Source organism: Sparus aurata, chromosome 3, assembly GCF_900880675.1.
Source record: "Sparus aurata chromosome 3, fSpaAur1.1, whole genome shotgun sequence".
NCBI classification, from domain to species: domain Eukaryota; kingdom Metazoa; phylum Chordata; class Actinopteri; order Spariformes; family Sparidae; genus Sparus; species Sparus aurata.
In genome coordinates this window covers 25,540,215-25,560,306 of record NC_044189.1, presented here as the reverse complement: position 1 = coordinate 25,560,306, position 20,092 = coordinate 25,540,215, and positions in this window count along the sequence as shown.

Below are 20,092 nucleotides of genomic sequence, written 5' to 3'. Positions count from 1 at the left end.
GATACAACTGGGTACCTGATAATTGTTTCACAATATGAAATGTTTTCATTAAAACACCAAGCCCCTTAAGTCATAGTTGGTGTGTAACTGTGTCACATTAATTTAGATATTTATCTTTATTTTTTCTTCTCTATTTAAAATTATTTAGATATTTCATCTATGTCCTGGATTTTAAGTTATTTGCTGTTTGAAATGTTAGCAATTATATTTCAGGCAAAAAAAAAAAAGTCTGGTCTGTGCCACAAAGCTATTATGAATTAGTCATCAAATAACAATGTGTATAATATGCTTTTTAGTATCTTCAAATATGTTTCTGTAAGTAAAGAACCCATAATTTGTCTCAGGCTAGTTTATCCAGATAAAAGCATCACGTGTTAAAAGGATCCAAACCGCAGGAAACCTCTACTACAACCCACATTTCCATAAGAGACGTAGTTGTCTACACTGTAAAAGATTTTATAGCGGAGGAACCCTACCGTTCCTGCTACCGTTTTCTGCTTGTGACTTCAGAATGTGTGGCAAGGTTTGAAATGAGTTTGGAAAATAAACATGTGATTCAGAGTAAAGAAGTTCTGACAACCTGTTTCACCGAAGGCCTGTTTCTTGTGTGTGGTACTTCATTAAATATGGAACATTAAGAAAGACTTTGAAAATACACACACACACACACACACACACACACACACTGGGGGAAGAGAGACAGAAAAGTGATTGAAATTGTGCCTTTTATTAACTTCACCTTGTAGACGAGAAAGTGAAGTTCCAGTGTGTTTCAACATAAACAAGATAGCAGGTAGTACAACCTGTGCTGTTTTTATGATGACCTTGACTGAAAAGTGCAGTATGTGTTCTCATGCTTTGTCTTCTGTCTGCTGTTAACAAGCTGTGATGCCGGTGGGGGGGCATGGTGTGTCGCCACAGAAAACACACTGTAAAAAAACATCAAGGTTTAATTTAGTGTCTTGTTAGGATCAACATTCGAGGAAAAACTGAACCTGGTTCAACCTCTGTCACAATGCAATGCTACATCATCCAACAAGGGTAAATAAACCTGGAAGGTTGCCTATGTTTACACTGTGATCGATGAGATGGATGTTTTGGCAACCCACTCAACAAAGTCCCACCAAACTTTTTTGGTCCCAAAACCCAATCCCCATCCTTTAACGGACAAGGTCTGATCTGGTACTTTTAGTTGGTTAAATATGTATCAGACACATTGAAATAACAGGTGTTGCCTTCTAAGTTTGACCCACCTAAATTTTTACAGACTGATAAAGGGCATGGTTCATCGATCTGAAACTGACATGACACAATCAGGTAGTGAGAAGACGTATCACTCTGTTGGAGTTGTCGATTGCAGAAACACTCATGGAGGCTGTACTGGTCAAGAGTGATGCACCTTCACCTTCTCCCTCATAAGTAGAGACACCTCCAGGGTGGACACAAATCCAACTCACAGAATTAACGTTTACTTTTAACAGTTTTAAATCAATTCAATTGGCTTTATTGGCATGAGGTAACACTGTACATATTGCCATAATCCTTATTAATACTATCTCCAGCTGGTGAAGTTTGTCATTTTAACCAATGAAATCAACCATCGGCGCTGCTTAACCCTTACCCTAAAATCAGAAGGTTCTAGCTGAAGGTTTTTGTACACTGACCTTTGTAAAGAAAGACATGAAAAACAGTTGTGTGACCATCTATAGTAAATCCAACACTAAAGAACAGAGTCAGATTGTAATGGCCTTTATTTAGCTGAGACTTTATTCAAATACTCCTCCATAGGCCCTTATACATAACCACTTGGGACATTTCTATTCTCCGCTCATTGGTCTCTTATTCATATCTCTTATGTCACAAAAATGTAGCCTCTTACATTTTTTTTCAGTGCCAAGTAAGGCCAAATCCAGAAACAGCCTGAGTGAAAAAAATGCAGAGGGCTTTTGGCAAAAGGGTTCAGGATCGTCTGCCAAAAAAGTTCAACCTAACTAGACTTTGCTGTAAAATTATCCAATATCCTCCGGCAAGGCAGTGTGCTGGCTAATCAAATATTGGCGCACATTCCTGGAGGAAAAATTATGTAAATATGAGTTGTTATTTGATTTAAATATTTTCTATTTTTATGGGGGTTTTTTCTACCAAGCACTGCGTGAAAAATGGCAACCTTCTCATTAATTTCTATGAGACCATCTGCACCTCAGCTTTGGGAACAGAGAGCTTAACTTGGCTAAACAAAATGGACCATCATTTGACTGGCTGTTGACACAGCTCCAGGGTTGGAGAAAATCCACTCCCAGACTATTACAGTTTTTCTCAATTGTTTACACACAAAAACTGGTACTTGAGACACAATGACCACAACATGTAACTCATGCACCAACCCCCTGAACCAATTCTGCTAAACTAGAAGCACAATTCCTGCTTTACACTCAAATTGCAGTTCTAAAACACACTTTTTTCAAAACACTACACACAATTCTCTGCATTTGGCACAATTTTCATGAAGAAAATCTCTTGCTTTCACAAAGAACACTCTGTCATTCATGTCAATTCTAAAGTGAATTGCCCTACTATGCACACTGACTCATCAAATGGGCAAACACCTAGACACCCTACACAACACACTCATTCCACCAGAGCAGCTCAGGTATGTTGTCATTTGGGACAACGTAAGTTTCCACTGGGCTGCTCTGGTTCGTAACTGGTTCACTGCCCAACCACACTTTATCTCCCTCCATATTCTCCATTCCTCAATCCTATTGAGAATTTTTTGTAAAGTGTATGACCGAAATCCACAAATCCACAAATGTGTATACCCCTTCTCCAAGCTATGGAAGATGCATGTGGATATATAGCAGTTAGTGCTTTTCATGGCTGGATTCACCATGCTAGGTGATGTTTCTCTTGCTGCTTGGCCAGGGAAAACATTGCTTGTGATGTGGATGAGGTGCTGTGGCCAGACCGAAACAGAGGAGATCATGCTGCACAGTTTTTTATTTTTTTATTTTATTTTTTACTGTAACTGTGTACAGTAAATTCTTCTGTTGTTTTGTAGGTAACCTTATATTGTTGTATATGCACTTTGTGTTGGTTGAGATATACACTGTGTACATTGTTTTTGTGGGAAAAATAAAATATATCTGTTACCGTGTATTTGTGTGTTCTGAGTATAAAAACAATATTCTCAAATATTTTACATCACACTTATGTATGTACTGACTGTAGTAAGTGTAACTGAACAAAAAAGGCCTAAGTCATTATGATGAATGAAGAAGAAGTGTTTTCCATTCATCATAGTGTTTTACACTGAGCTCATCAGTGTTCAACTTGTTCTTATAAATGTCTATTAATTTGATGGTTTGTGTGTGTCATTTGAAAACAAAATACCATTTTGAGAAGAAATAACATTGTTTTGAATGTAAAGTTTAATTTTGCAGGAGAATTGAGGGGTTTTGCCCATTGTGTGTGTGATTTTTGATTTGTGTGTAGAGTTCTGAGAGCATGAGGCATACTTTCAGAAAATGTGTGTAAACAATCGAGAAAAACTGTAAAGGAGACATATTATGCTCATTATCAGGTTCATAATTTTATTTCAGGATACTACTTTAATAGGTTTACATGCTTTAATGTTCACAACATATCAGTTTACTCATACTGTCCAGTGCTGCAGCTCTGTATTCCCCCTGTATTCGACATAAACAATCTGTTTTAGCTCCTGTGTCTTTAAGGCCCCCCTCCTACTGACTACCCAGTCTGCTCTGATTTGTCAGCTCACACATGGCTGAAACCAGTGCTGCTAACAACAACGGAGCAGCTGTTCTAAATCACTTCTTATGTGCCAAACTAGCCACCAGGCATAATTTATGCAAATGAGTGACATAGCGGCGTAGTGTGATGTCACAAAGTCACAGAATTAAAGTTGGGACTATTGACGAGGCGTATCCGGAGCAGGGTGTTCTGTGGGAGAGAGGAGGGTCCCTAGGTGTTAAGATCTTTTACAAGCACAAGAACATAAGTCAAACAGAGATGGAACACAAACAATGAAAGAGCATAATTAGGTCTTAAAAATCGTTGTTTTGGCATCTGATAAGCTTTTGAACTTATAATCAAACCTGCATCCTACGATCGTATTTCATTGTTTTATCAGCAAACAACATCACAGAGTCATCCTTTCTTCCTGCAGTGATGTTTTTGATCTGAGTGAAGTAGTAGTCACTCTAAGATAAAACTAAAATGACCACACTTAAAATCTGGAATCACCTGATAAATATGTGGGACTACTTTACTTTTAGATACTAACTAACACCTACAGCAACTGGTTTAAAGTTGCCAGATGTGAATGTTTTGCAGTACAGAGTGTCTGATCAGGCCTATAAATGAATGTCCTCGCTGACATTGTAGAGAGTTTTCTGCCAGCACAACAACTCCTGCTGTTCGTAATTAGTGGAGGCCTCCTGAAACGAGAGGGGTTGCATGCGGGCACTTGTGAGAGATTACCTGACAATCAAACAGTGTGAGCTACTGTGACGTGTCTCCCACTGGGCTCTCTGTGCGTCAAGTAGCTCTTATGTATCTAAGTTGGTGCCAGCCCACTTCTTCTGCTCTGTTAAACAAACAAACTTAAAATGTGTCGCTAAACGTGCGTGAGAATCTGTTCATACATTGCGTTATTGTGTGGTTAATGAGGTGACTGAAGAATCTGTCCGCTGCCATTTTGGAAAACCGAAACGCGAACAAGATCCCCCGAGCTCCTCCTCCGCCCTTCCTCGGCGCCCCAGGAAGCCAAAAAACACCCACCACTTCTGGATTATATGTCACCAGTCTCCATGGTGACCCCAGAGCCATCTGGAGCACAATGTGAGGCATCGCACCAGCACACAGACAGACACACTTGCATGCTGAAACATATGCACACACAACAATAGTCTCTTTGTGTCAAAATTGGATTTCCTTCTAATTATCATTTCATGTGTTAACTCTGGCAAAACTCTTGGGGGACAGGCTCCGGCTTATGTTTCTCATTATCAGCACTGTCTCCAAGTGTGTGTGTGTGTGTGCGTGTGTTTGTGTAGTTTATTATAATTTGGACAACCGCATGTGATTGCATAGCTGCAATACACAATGGAAGTCGCTCACGCAGCTTTCATCTCCACCTGCTGCCGCACCCCCAGGCCCCGACACATACGCACAGGCAGACTAACGGGGAGAAATAAAAGGGTAGCAGTGTGATCGTAATTCAACCGTGCTATCAGCCGGTGCGAGACCATCTCTGGCAACACCCTAAATGAGTTCTCGTGTCCCCCGCGGAAAGATGGAGCACCGCTGATAAAGCAGAGCCGCGGGCCGAAGCCTCTCTGGTTTACACTGCTACTAAATCACAGTTTGTCTCCCGCACTCCTGTCGGCTATACGTTCAATGGGAGGATGAACTGAAAAACAGAGAAGGCAATAATATGGGTGAAGCGTGTGTGTGTGTGTGTGTGTGTGTGTGTGTGTGTGTGTGTGTGTGGCTATGTAGGTGATTGGTGAGGTCCACAAAATGACCTAAACTGGAAACAAAGAGAAAGAAACAACAAAGTTCAAGAGTTTATGTGTTTGTGTGTGTGTGTGTGCACCCATGTGTAACTGGGATATTTCATAAGAAGTGAGGACATTTAGTTCGATACCCGCAGCATTTCAAAAATGTACATATCATCGTACATACACAACTGTGAGGGTAAGTATCTGATAGCTGCTAGCAGGCTAGCTGCACCGAGTACCAGCTAGTGTTTTTGTTTACAACACATAACTAACTTGTGATCAATACAAATGTTTTCATATTGAACTCTTACATATTGCATATTGATCTGTCCCCGCTTCCACATATTTACTAGCTTTGGGAGAGTGATTTGAAGCAGAGTAAAACATCAAAGGTGAACAGTAATGACTTGATGGTGATGGTGGCCAAACAATTCCCACAGTATGCAGTCTTACTTGCCTGAGACCAGCAGACTGTTCCTGATGTCTTCCCTCTGTCTAACATTTTGAAATTAGGTAAAAATATAATATTCTGAGCTATGTGTTTGGATTAATGTGCTGAATATTATGCCATATGGCTTTCTCTTGTATTTCAGTAGTACCTTTCACAGACTGCAGCTTAATTGAAGGAGCAAATTAAACAATGAGTAAGAAAAACTTCACCCAGTGGGGACCAGCTAGGTAAACTTACCTTTCTAACCTGCTTACTCCAATATTAGTCACTATTTTCAAGTCACCATTCACTAAACTTTAACCTGGCTGAGCCCCCAGGAGTGTCAGGAACACTGGGCTCATAACGTAGCTCGTAACTCATAGCAGGCAACATAATACATAATGCAAGCAAAAACCCAGGTGGGACAAGCAAGGTATAGTAAACATGTTTTACTGTAATTTACCTTTGCTAATCCCCACGAACATCAAGAATGCTGGGTTATTTGGCTGATAAGCTGTCTTATTTTATTCATTCGTTAGCATCATTATACACTTAAGCTGTGAGGTTTCTCTTTTTTCGTCAGCGACCTGTAGCACAATGCCCTGACGACTACCTCTCCTGATTCCTGATCTTTCATGGAAACTGACAGAAGCAGATCAATATGTAATATGTAATAGTTCAATTTGAAAACATTTGTATTGATAACAAGTAAGTTATGTGTTGTAAACAAAAACACTAGCTGGTACTCGGTGCAGCTAGCCTGCTAGCAGCTATCAGATACTTACCCTCGTAGTTGTGAATGTACGATGATGTGTGTGTGTGTGTGTGTGTGTGTGTGTGTGTGCGTGCACCCATGTGTAACTGGGATAATTCATAAGAAGTGAGGACATTTAGTTTGATACCCGCAGCATTTCAAAGGGCTTTCTTAGAATTAAAGGTGAAATATGTAAGTATGTGTTCAAAACAAACAGGGAGCAGCATGCCACCAGACAAACCACTAACTGCTGCTCACTGGGGCTGCTGTTAGCTAGATAGCTCAGTAAGCAGTGCAGCTACAGGGCTAACTTCAGCCATCATAACGTCAAAAGTGTTATTCCTTCATATTCTGTTGATAAGAAATGTTCAAATGTTTTCAGTTAGAATTCTTACATAATTGACCTCAAAGATGTGGTTTTAGGGTTAAAAGTTGACACCATTCTAGCCATTTTTAGCTAATTGTTTTGGTTTTTGGGCCTGCTCACATCAACATGGTATCCAGCCACAGCAGGAAGCTTTTTCCGTCAAATGAAAAAAAGAAAAACTCTAAAAAACCCAGTCCACACATTCTGCCCAGCACTTAACAGCAGATGGACAACATTCACAACTAGTGAATGAAGAAGGTTGATGTTTGAGAGTAGAACTCACGCCTGGTCACTGGAGATCATCGTTTTGAATCCTGACTTTTTTTTAAGGCAGTGTGAGGCAAATTCTACATTTCCAACATTCAAACTGCATTTTAAAAAGGAAATGCATTTTCTAGTTATATATACTGGTCTACAGGGCAGCATCATTTAATTTTCTTTCTAAAAGTTATCGCCATTGCAATGAAGACGACGTAGCAGGACCTGGATTTATAGACAGTGTAATAAAGTGACTGTACATATACTATACGAGCGATTTTATTTATATAGCCCAAAATCACAAATCATAATGCCTCAGTGGGCATTACAAGCTGCACAGAGTACGACTCCCTTTGTTCTTTTCTCAACTTGTGTAAGGTAAAACCCAAATAACAGGGAAAAAAGTTTATGCAGGTCCTTTTGAGGACAAGACCTGGATTTTTTACAGGGTCAGTGATTTACTTTTAAGGTTAAGGGTTGTTTTCTGGTTAAGGTTGTGTGTGTGTTTCCTCACTGTAGCAATGATTGTGCGATTGATTAAGCCCTCTCTTCATTACTGTTCCTCGAAGCTGAGTGTTTTTTACGAGTGTTTTCAAAGCAGAAATAAAACCCTAGTGTTATTTCCAAAACGAGACTACTCTCATAAAGCCTTATTGTGGAGGGTAAGGTTCCCTATTTAACTTGGTTTACACCATAGCGCTGTGCTCTTTTCATGAGCTGTAGCTGCTGAAACAACTGATCTGTTCTCTCCCTCTCCCAATAAGCAATTCAATAGAAGGCCTTTAATGGGACCAGTAATGGATTCCAGTTGACACCAGCTCAATCACCATTAGATATAAAGCTGCTCTCCAGCCCCCTCTCTCTGTTTCACTGGTGTGCCATAATGTATGTTTAATGACAGAGTTTAATTGTCATTCACACTCGCTATTGTCATTTTCAGTCATTACTGTTGAGGCCAATTATGACTTTAATTGAATATTGGCTCGGCACACATGCTCATTAGTGAGTTCAGTTAATAAGGTGCAAATCGGAAAGTAACTTTGCCAAAAGTCAGTTGGCAGCCATTAGCATCAGCTAGAGAAATAGCAGGAATACTGGGCTGCCAAATCACGTCTGCTCTAGTGTGGCTGAATGCAACCCTCACAAGGAACCAGTGATGATGACGAACTAAAGAGAGCAGATATAGGAGAGTATATGCCTTTATTAGGGGATTGATTACCACTTGGTAACATCCAAACTTGTGTTTTGACATATTAAGGGCAATCAAAGTGGTGTAAGTCTGTATTATTAGCGACACAAAAAGAAGGAATCACTCGCCACCTGTCAAATGAACTACTGAGTTCATTTTCTAAAAAGGAAAATGAACACTGATTAGGCCTTTTAAACCATCTTTGTCTTTGTCACATATGCACAAAGAGAGGATTCAGCTCTCATCTGCGCAGAGTCATTCCTGTAAAACACATTCAGGTACTGCTGGGTTCATTACCAACCACTAGCTGCACTGCAATTAAGCCTCATTTCGCCGCATTTCACACAATCATATCTGACGAGGGCTTTTTTTTTTTCTGGAGCCGTCACTCCGCTCAGCCTCGCCACTTCAAAAGCTCCTCTGTCATCATTTGAGGAAAGTCACCCGTGAACTCCTTTTGATGGAGCGTGCATGGCGTGCAATCTGCCTCAGTGTCACCTTTCACTCGCTGGCTGTTCAACGAAGAAAAGACCACCTGACTCATGAGAGCGGAGGAATTTCCAAGAGGAATGCTTGTTAATTTATGTTTTTTGACTCTCCAACAATGCTGGTAGATGAACGAGCAGTGCAGTCCTGACTCGAGCAGGTGGGAGGAGAGACATGGGTTACAGACCAAACACTCTGTAACAGTGATTATGGTTGGAATACAGAGTACAGCATTTTAACAACTATTTGAATTAAACTAGCACCAACAGCAGCTTTAAGTAGGATGTTGATATACTTCAAACTTCTACTTCTAGCTTTAGTTGCACATTTCTTTTAAGACTGAGCTTTTACATAAAATGTATGATAAGGATCGAAGATAAAACACATCATTAAAAATTAAACAAGTGGTTCCAAAACTTTCTGGCTTGTGATCCTTGTACAAAAAAAGCATTGCCTTGGGGCATTTAACATGGCTTCATTTGAAACAGACCATTTTTGCTTCCTTCAGTGTTTTATGTAGGTTCTTCTGTGTGTAAAAGGTCCTGAAAGTTAAAAAGGAAAGTTAAAAGTTTGAACCAGCAGAAGCTCCTCTGTCCTTACAAAAACCCTGCTCCTGAAGTGCCTGAAACGCCTCGTCACCTTTGATTATGTGATTTTGTGACATCACGCTACATCGTGGTGTCACACATTTGAATCATTTATGCCTAGCAGCTACTTTGAAACATAATTATTAATTTAGCACAGCTGCTCTGTTGTTTTTAGCGGTGCTGGGTCAGGCATGTGTCAGCTGACCAATCAGAGCAGACTGGGTTTTCAGGAGGAGGGGCCTTAAAGGGACAGGAGCTAAAACAGAGCATTTCAGACCGAGGGGGAGCATAGGGCTGCAGCACTGGACTGTAGAAGAAAACCGATGTGGTTTTTATGCATTGAAGCATTTAAACCTACCCTGGTAGCATTCCAAAATAATATTATGAACCTCAAAATGAGCATAAATAAATAATAAATAATAATGACTTAAATAACACTTTGAGCTCTAAAGGGTCACATTATCGATTTCATCAAGATAAGAAAAGAAGAAACACAGATTTATTTTGTGTTACAGAACTTTACTATTATTATTATTATCATTATCATTATCATTATCATTATCATTATTATTATTGTAACATCATTTTCATCTCACAGCCTCACATATTAAATCCCAGACTGGTGGAATCAACTACTGTACTGACTGTATGGAAAGTATGGAAAAGCAGCTTGACCCACAGCAGCAGTAAAATACTTCTTGATGCAAAACTAATAACAACATCATCTCAGATATAACAATATATCAGTCACAGGGGCCATTGTTTTCTTCAGGAGGTCTCTTTAAGTACATTGAGTTGATGATAATGATGCATGTTTACTTATGTAGGATTTTAAGAGAAAGGACTTCAAAATCAGTACTTTTAGATTGTTGCATCGGTACTTTTATCCAGATCATGAGTTGCTCTTGCACCAGTGAATCAGGATGCATAGCGTCTAGTTGACAGATGTGCCTTATGTTCCACTGTGGAACATCTAAATATGATAAATCACTTTACACCATTTTGGATGTTATTTCACATCCATCAGGACAAGAGAAAAACAACCCTCCTGCTCCACCACTGGCAGGGGAATCAATGCTCTACCTAACCTTGCCCCCTGCTGGCTAAAATATTAAACTACACTCACTTGATTAAAGAAAACAAAAAGTGCTTCTATTCCTTCTCCTGAAACACTAAGATACTGCTTCCGAGAGACCTCAGGGAGAGTGTAGAGATATGCAGAGGAAGAGAATATAGGAGAAGACATGTGCATGTATGCGTGAATGTGTCTGGTGGCTTGTCAGGTGATTTGTGACAGCGCACACACGAAAGTCCTCCCACCGCGCACAAAGCCATTGTTGTGAATAAGTAATAGCTTCAGCTGGAGTCCCAGAGCTGGTACCTTTCTGATGCCTTGCTGCCAAATATAGAGACATTGTGCACAGGAGCAGAAAGAAAGCGGATTATTACATAACCGCTGACCTTTACCTCTGGACATCCTCCATCGATGTACAGTACGTGCAGCACAGTGTGAACTGAGGTTACACTTGTTTTGATCTTTCATTAAAAATCAGACTTGGTCGTGCCGGTTTGGCTTTGCTGCCGCGGTGGTGGGGGGTGGATGTGCCTCCAGGTGGCTTTCAGACTGGGCATCAATGCATTTACTCACTCTGACTCTCCTACTCGTGGTCAGGCACGTGCCCTCTTCTCTTTGTCCTCCCCTCTCATCAATGACAGTCACACACGGACTCCACTCTTTCCACTGTTAGGTGTCTTTCATCTCTTAGGCACCAACATGCCAATGTTTAGGCCACACACAGTATCAGAAACCATTTATTTCCCAAAGACTTACCATCTTAAACAAGTTCTGACGGCAAAAAATAAAAAAGATAAAACTGCTGAAACATGTCAGCCGGCTCTAATATGATGGATTTAATTGTATTCAAAATGGTGGACACAACACTGACAGCGACATACACTTTCATGCACCCAAGGGGAACGGGGAAATTCATTTGTTACAACAGCAAGATCACAACAAGTACAGGTAGAAGAACAAGACAAATATGCACAAAGTTGAAAAGAAAATAAATAGAAAAAACGAGATATTTACAAAAAACTAACAAGTGAGTAGAAAGTGAGTGTTCAGGTGGAGCACAGTGGGTGTCGGAGTCTGCCGCTGACAGAGCTGCTCGAGGCTTCCACAGTCGGGTGCAGGGAGTGAGAGCTGCTGTCCACGATTGACGTCAGCTCGGCTATCATCCTCCTCTCACCCACCACCTCCATGGAGTCCAGGGGTCGGCCCAGGACAGAGCTGAGCCTCCTAAACAGTTTGTTCTGTCTTTTCCTGTCCCTGTCTGTGCTGCTACCTCCCGAGCAGACCACTGCATAAAGGAGCGCTGATCCCACCACAGTATCATAAAATTTTCCAAGTTATGTCAAGGACCTCAGTCTCCTCAGCAGATGAGGCTTTGGCCGTTCTTGTACAGGGAATCTGTGTTGTCAATCCAGTCCAGACCAGTCCAACACCCTGTTATTTGTATTTTGCCACCATCTCTATGTCCAAACCCTGGATGTTCACTGGAATTTCTGGACATTTTTTCAACCAAGGATCCTGAATATCAGAGCTTGGATCCGAACATGTCGGTATTTAGGAGTTGATTTTGTTCACGTCACACAGGACACGAACAAAATTGTCCCGGCTGACATGACAGGGCGGTCGGCTGCCAGGTACCCCTGGGCCACCGTTGATCGCCTTGTGTTCCTCTACCTGACTGAGCAAAGCGCACTCACCTGATTCAACACAGTCGAGTTGGTAATTTGGCTCCATTTCGTCTGTTTTTCATCCTTTTGTTTCCTATGAGCAAAGAACCTCACGCTGACAGCGCTAGCGCAAAACCAAGCCAAGCAAAACATCCAGTGCCAAATGCAACTTGTCATCAGACTTCTTCTCAATTTGCATTCTGAGCAGAACAAGACGATGTAAACAGACGCACTGGCCCGTGGGTTTACTTTGCCTTGCTGCAGTGCTCGTTTCCATGTATACAAACTAACTGAATAGTGATTTCCTTCCATGCCGACGCAGGATAAAAAATGCATGTCGGTGGTCAGCTGGCCAGTACATACGGAGCGTTCAATTGCATCTTTTCCCAGTGAGAAGAGGCAGCATAAAGCTTTCTATCAGCGTTGTTTTTCGAAAATTGACTTTTGTGAGTTTTATCAGTAATTGCTGAGTTACTGGCAATAATACACCACCCCTGCAGGTATAATGGTAATGGTTTGTACTCTTGAGCAGGAAAAAAATCATACTAACTGCACCTTAATATGATATAGAAGACTCGCACATCAATTCTCTTTTCCCACTGGCTGCACCGTTATTGCAATGCTAATGACGGAAACGCTCAGTGAGCAGCAGGATCATTAAAGTGTGCGTCTAGAAGGAGGAACTCGGAGAGGAGTCTTGGTGAAGATGATGATGACGATGATGGTGTCGGGATGTTTCCTTGATATGAAGGCTCCAAAACAAAACAACAAAATGAAGGCAATGCGAGGTATTTGCTCTGCTCAGTCCAGCAAGGATGGTAAATGTGTCCTCAGTCCCCCCTAATGAGAGCACACTGGCATTAATGTTACAGCCTGGAGCCAATAGAGAGAGAGAGAGAGAGAGAGAGAGTGTGTGTGTGTGTGTGCTTGTGTGTGTGTGTGTGTGTGTGTGTGTGTGCTTGTGTGTGTGTGTGTTTGTTTCTTGGGGGGAAATCAGCGGCGTCTTATAGATTGGAAAACCAGCCTGTGTGGTGAACATAATAAAAGCATTTTTTCCCTAAAAATGCCGCGCATTGTCGGCCGGTGCCGGTGCCCAAGTCTTGAGAGAGAAAGGTAGAGAGACAAAGTGATAGAGAAAGAGAGAGCGAGAGAGAGAGAGAGAGTCGGGGCTGTGGCAGAATCTCATTCATCAAAAACTCAGAGATCAATCTAGAAAATTTGTTTAGAACACTGACAAAAACCGAACAGAAACGGCCACGACAGATGCTGGATTCATGTGACAGAGATGGTCACAGGCACACACACACACACATGCACGCACACACACACAAATAAACACACACACACACACACACACACACACACACACACACACACACACAGGGTCTGATTCTGAAGCGTGCTGTCAGCATCAGTACCGCAGTTATTCATCAAAGCCTCTCCTCCCTTTCGTCTCTCCTCTCATCTCCTCTGTTCCTCACCATCTCTTCAGCCCAGCCTCACACTCTTCATACATGACCATGCCCGATGAACAGAAAATATGTTATGCCCACATTCCAGTTGTTTTTTAGCTAAATTCAATGAGATTAGAGTAGATTCACAACTGACAGTGACAGAGCGTTCGCTGAGCCCCAACACCGCTGGTTGCTGTTGTTATCCTGGTCAAGATTTTTGTTTAACACAGCACATGAGTAGTGTACAGCAGTTACAGATTTATGATTGAGACTCTGTAATTTTTGGAAAAACAATACAGATTGTGTCAGGATGCTAACATTTTAGTCTTAGACTTATTATTTTCAGTCTTTTCTGTTATTTTCATTTTTTAGTCGCAGTTTAGTTAGATTAAGGCACCGAAACTACTTGTTTAGGATCAGGAATTGGATTGGTCAGGGTTAAAATAAGTCATTCTTGACTTTTATTTCGATAGCGGACACAAACAGCAGCTTTTATTGGCTTCTCCCCTTTTAATAGGCTATATTTACCCTTGCTAGCACATGCAGTCATTCGCTATTCCATCTGCTAATCCAGGGTTAACTACCACAAAACAGGTCCTTGATTCAAGACAGAGGGAGACAAAAGCCAGCTTACGCTACCATCAATTTTGTGTCACCTGTTACTGTTACCCGAGGCTTTTGACAGCTATAGCTAGCTGGCTAGCTAATTAAGCTAACCTTAGCTTCATGAGTTGGCTGAAAAAACTGTCTCAGTCTGTATTTTCTAAGAATGATTTCAGCTTTTTAAAAGGAGAGGTCGTAAAAGAAGATGTACTTGACTGTTACAAACATGATATTTCTCTAAAGACAGATGATAATACTGTCGGTCAGTTTCCTTATTGAAAAGAAATGGAAGACAGCAATGTAGGCCTATTTCAGTAGCTAGCCTAGCCCTGGTGCTATCATACGGAAAACATTACAAGAAAAAATAAGACTTTGAGGACTAACTAACAAGTGGCAAATTGACCTCAGCCAAAAAGGTTTGTCTGGAGTTCCTGGAGTCTAAATTTCTCCAAATCCAATAGCAGGGAACAGAGCCGGTTACATTATCCCAGCTCCCACACAGGGATGAAACACTACAGACTGAATGTTCTGGTCGTGAAGTGGGATTTTTGTTTTTATGCAACATGTTATCCAACTGAATTATGCAGTATAAAGCTCCCCCGGCTTAGGTTGTTACTGAAGTTACTGATCTGGTAAACTGGGCATGCCAATGTTTTGTCAGATTAGATAATCTCATTCTAAATATATTCCTTCCATTTTTGCTCTTGTAGTTTTTTTGGAAAAAGGTAAAAATAAAACAACTATCAACTCTTGATATACGGTCTTACTTGAGCCCCTTGCACGCTGCGTCAAGTTGGGGGGAAATCCAAACCTTGACAGGCCCGCTGAGCCTAGTCAGATTTATATAAAGGCTTTAGGAGGACTAAAGGAGTAGGGAAATGAGTGTAACAGTGTTTGATATAGAGGGATTCCAGCACCAGGGGTCCCTCAAGGGCTTCCCCGACAAAATAAGAAAGTTTAATTTCACAATAATTTAATCCATGGGAGTATGTCCCATTAGCACGTGGATCAGGAGGGATCATTTCATAATAGAATTCACCACCATCACCATTATCTCCTCTCATACATAGCAAACAGTTTAACAATTTAATCTCAAATGATCATCCGTAACAATATGATGCTGGGGGTTGAGGGACTAATGTGATCAAATGAGTCCATTGGGGCTAATCTGAGCAACATATCCCATTCTACCTGAAATAAAGAGGCAGTAATGGCTTCATCTGACAATGTGTGGGGGTGAAAGTGACTTTTACTCAGCTATGCATGGACGCACGTGCACACACTGTCACACTCACGCCTGAATTGAAATGTCACTGCACCTACAGCCAGCAGCATCTCCTTCCTCTTAGGTAACAGAGGGGTTTGCACTCTCAGCACTGGGCACCTGTACATGTCCTTGTAGGAAGAGAGACACAGGGGGATGCTAAGAAAAGACGCTGACGTCAGATCAGTGGCCCTTTACCTCCCCCCCCCTCTCTCTCTCCTGCACAAATACACTCTTTCTATATCTCTCTCCCCATCTTTCCTCTCCTTCTGCCCCTCCTTGTGAGGACAGTCCCTCTACCTGATGCCAAAGCTACAGTCGGGACCACTTAAGGAAATAAGCTGCTGCCATCTTTACGCTGCTCTATGCTGCCACCATCACACACTGCAACCTGACCGGGGACACTGGTGCACAACAGCTCTCTGAGAAAAAAAAACACCTTTTTATTTATTTTTTATTTATATATTAAACTATCATGTGATCAGTTAGGTAAGTGTTAGAAAGACAGCCTGTAGTAGCTCTCAAGATGGTTGGTAAAACTTTACCTAAAATAGTTCCTAAGATATCAGTTCCATTCCGTTCCGTTTTCTTCCGCTTTTTCCGTGAGGGTTGCGGGGATGTTTTATCCCCCTTTTTAAGGGGGGGTTACTGTTGTTGGTGGCTGTAGTTCAGTGGGTAGAGCTGGGGGACTAGTGGTTGGAAGGTTGTTGGTTCAAATCCCAGCTCCCCTGGGGTGGCACTGAGCAACATGTTGAAGTATCCTTGAAAGGAGTTTATTCCATTATTACGGAAGGGGAAATTCTGATATCGACATATTAGCTGATATACACACATTTTATGTCATCCAACAAATCAAAAACTAAACTTAATCTCTGCTAGGTCAATGACGGCTGATAATATTGGCAAATTGATTTAGCTGTTGGATACTACTGGATATTTTCCAGGAGACCCTTGAGACATCTTCAGCCATGTTTGTGGCAAACAAAGCAGGTATTTTAAGCCAAACATGATGTTGTGCTAACCCATGCAATGTGGGTTGTATGCCTTATTCTAACCAGATATTAAAAAAAGTTTTCACATCATGAAATTGAAAATTTAAGAAAGGTAAAGGTGAGACTTAAGAAATGTGAGATTAACATTAATTACTGTTAAGATTTTTTTTTCCTCTTCTGTTGCCTGCACTGTCTTGCTAAGATGAGAGTGTTTTGCAACGTGCCTCACCTGCAGCAATGCCCAGTGGACATATGAGAAAGGTGAACCACTTAAGTCCCATGAGATTGGCCTTAAAATTAAATTGCACGTCCAAGGACGAATGGGACAGATATTCATAAATGAGAAGCGATCTGATGTTGTCAGCAGCTCTTTGCTGGAGCTTTCTGTTTTTTTTTTTTTAAGGATGAAAGCATGCATGGGCGTGTGCACGTGTGTGTGAGTGTGTGAGTATATGTGACATTGCGGTGGTGTCACTATGCCGAGTTGAGCGGGTTCAGTTTGGCATCAGGGGGACTTTGGTAAGGTAATGGGCTGAAACTCCTTTTATTATCTCTAAATCACACTCTTGACATTTTTCTTTCACTTTTCCTCTTCCAGCATCACTCCCTCTGCTGGAATTTGAATTCTCTGTGGAGAGCTGAGGGTCCTGTCCTTCTTTATCCTTCTGTCTGCCTCAACTTGTCTATTATTCAGATTTTTTCTTCCGTGCAATTTTATACTGTAATTTCTCAACTCAATTCAACCGTGAAACTCCTTCATCTTCATATGCATGACTCAACCATAAATATTCCTACGCTCAACACACACTCGCACAAACATACAGTGTAATTAAACTGTTCCAGGGGCAGTCTGGGGGGTTAGCCGAGAGAGGGGAAGAAGAAAAAGTGAGCGATAACGCCACTTCAAAGCTGCTGCAGACTCGCTCATTCGCCCGCAGCTTCAGATGGATTAAGGCCACTTCAGGCCTGTTTGTACCCCATCAGACCCCCTTCAGTTCCCACACAGAGAGCTCTTTAGGGCCAAATGTTTCCCAAGACACTCCAAACTCTCAGCACCAGATGGAAAACAACCCATCAAGCAGAGTAAGTGGTCATCACAAATTCACACTGGGTAATGAGAGTTCATTATAATTAGCAATATTAAAGTAATGTCATACATTTAATAATCCAATTTGAGGTTTATGTGTCAAATCTCTGTATTCAATCTGCTCAAGTCAGCTTAGTTGATCTCAACCACATCCTGCATGGCTTTTTCAGGAAGCAAACGAACCAGCAGGACCATTCCTCAAATTAATTGTTGTTACTTTGACAGCACTGTTGAAAATCCAACACAGGGTTAGGGTTACATCTGGTATATCTCAGTGTATGGAGTCTGGAGTCAGCCTTTTTTATCTATCCAAGTTGTTCCTTTGCTTATACAAGACACTGGTGTATGGTGGTTAGTTTTAAGTCTTTTTTTCAGTTGCGTTTATGCCCAACTATAACAGTCAATAGCAAAAAAATGTTTTTTTTTAAGTGAAAAGCATTTATTGAAATGTCAACAGTGAGTGGCTGATAGCCTTAACTGAAAGGGATGGTGCAAGCCAAATTCAAAGATATGTAATTTTCCTTTTTTACCTGTCATGCTTTTTATCCAGATTTTTTTGGTGTGAGTTGCTGCATTTTGGAGATTTCAACTGTGGCAATGTCTGCCTTCTCTGGAAGAAGATGGAGCTAGACTTGGGGTGCCAAAAACATAGATTTGAAGAGCTGAACAATGTGATCCACACAACTCGTTGTGAGCAGCGACAATGTTAGCTAGCTTAGTTAGCGAGCCTCTAGTTCATGAGTAGATACACACTTCCTTCTACGTGGTGATACGGACAGAATATAATTACAACATGGCTGATATCTCCAAAAAAATGTAGAAGGATAATTAGCACTACAGGTAAGTGACTGATTTGGGGGGAACTTTCCAATTAAAGATGTCCAGTCAATTGCATAGTATGCGTAAAATGTAAGCTCCATTGTAGGTTAAAGCCAGTTGGGTTTGTTTGGTTTTTTTTTGCCAATATGACTACCAGATATAAAAAACAGAAAACTAAAAGCACATAGGGAAACATCACCAGCCCCATACAGCTACACTTAAATTAAAACTTTAATACATACAATTTCAGTTCAAAATAAAACCGTATGATGTTGTAATGATATAAACAATAATGCATAATGACACAAACTGTGTCAGGCAGTCTCTGGTCCTTTTGTGGCTTTAGATTGAAGATATCATGCCTGCTGCATTGTTAGCTCCGACAAAGAGTTTATGTTTTCCCCAATGTCTATTTGTTTGTTTGTCACCAGGATTACACAAAAACTACTGTATGAATTGCCACGAAACTTGGATGATGGAAGGATACATACAGAATAGACCCAACTTATTTTCAGTGAAGTGAGCTTAATTTGATCCTAGATCTGATCTTACATTATGGTTAAGCAGTTATGGGTGGTTTACATTTGAGGGTGATACAGGGCCGTTGAGTTTGATATTGGATTAGGCGAAGGCAAAGGTATTTGTATTGATCTTTTACAGCTGGTATAAAATAAGGATAATAACTACAAATAGTTCTCCATGCTAACAGACCTACAAGGACATTAAATTATTAATTAATTGTTCGTTTAGGTTCTTTAAAGCTCACTACTGAAGAGCCACCACCAGCCACATTACAGGAGTAATATATTCTTTTGTGAATGGAGCGAGTTTGTGTAGAGGTCAAAAAACAATCATCCTCACCTCTTCTTTATACGGTGTTCCTTTCATTCCCTAACACCCACATCAAATCTGCATACACTTCTTATCATTGCACCAAATACATTAACCTCTACAGGAAGTTCCCCAAAACATATAAATCTCTCGCCATCGCGGCCCACGGAAATAACCGACAATAGGTGAAAAGGCAAAGTCGTTTTTGCGAGCTTGAAGTGCCGAAACTAGAGGTCATGTGAGGAGAGTTGACTCTTCCCAATCTGAGTTGAGTGATAAAACTGTCAGTGGCGGAGCGGAGAGATATGACTGTTGTCGTCTGAAATTGGTCTCATAACCTTCAGCTGAAGATGGTGAAGAGCGAAGCGGAGGAGAGGGAGAGAGTAGCACCTCTGCCTCCGCTCATTGAAATGAAGGAGACATTAACAGGCTTCTGTTGGGAATGTTAATTGCGTATCGATCTGTGTAATCCGTGGGCCACTCTTGTTCCCCCTGGTTCCCCTATATGTGTGGGCAACAGACATCATTGCTCACACTACAGGAGAAACAGTTGGCTCTATGTTATCCGAAATGAGGTGCACATGTACTTTAGGACCTTCATTTCTCTTTATTGACTGGACGTGGTGCCTTTATCTCCTTTTAATGCACCATGTAGGAGCCACATTTCCCTATTTGAATTAGCCATAAACCACCTGCTTCATTTTATTAAC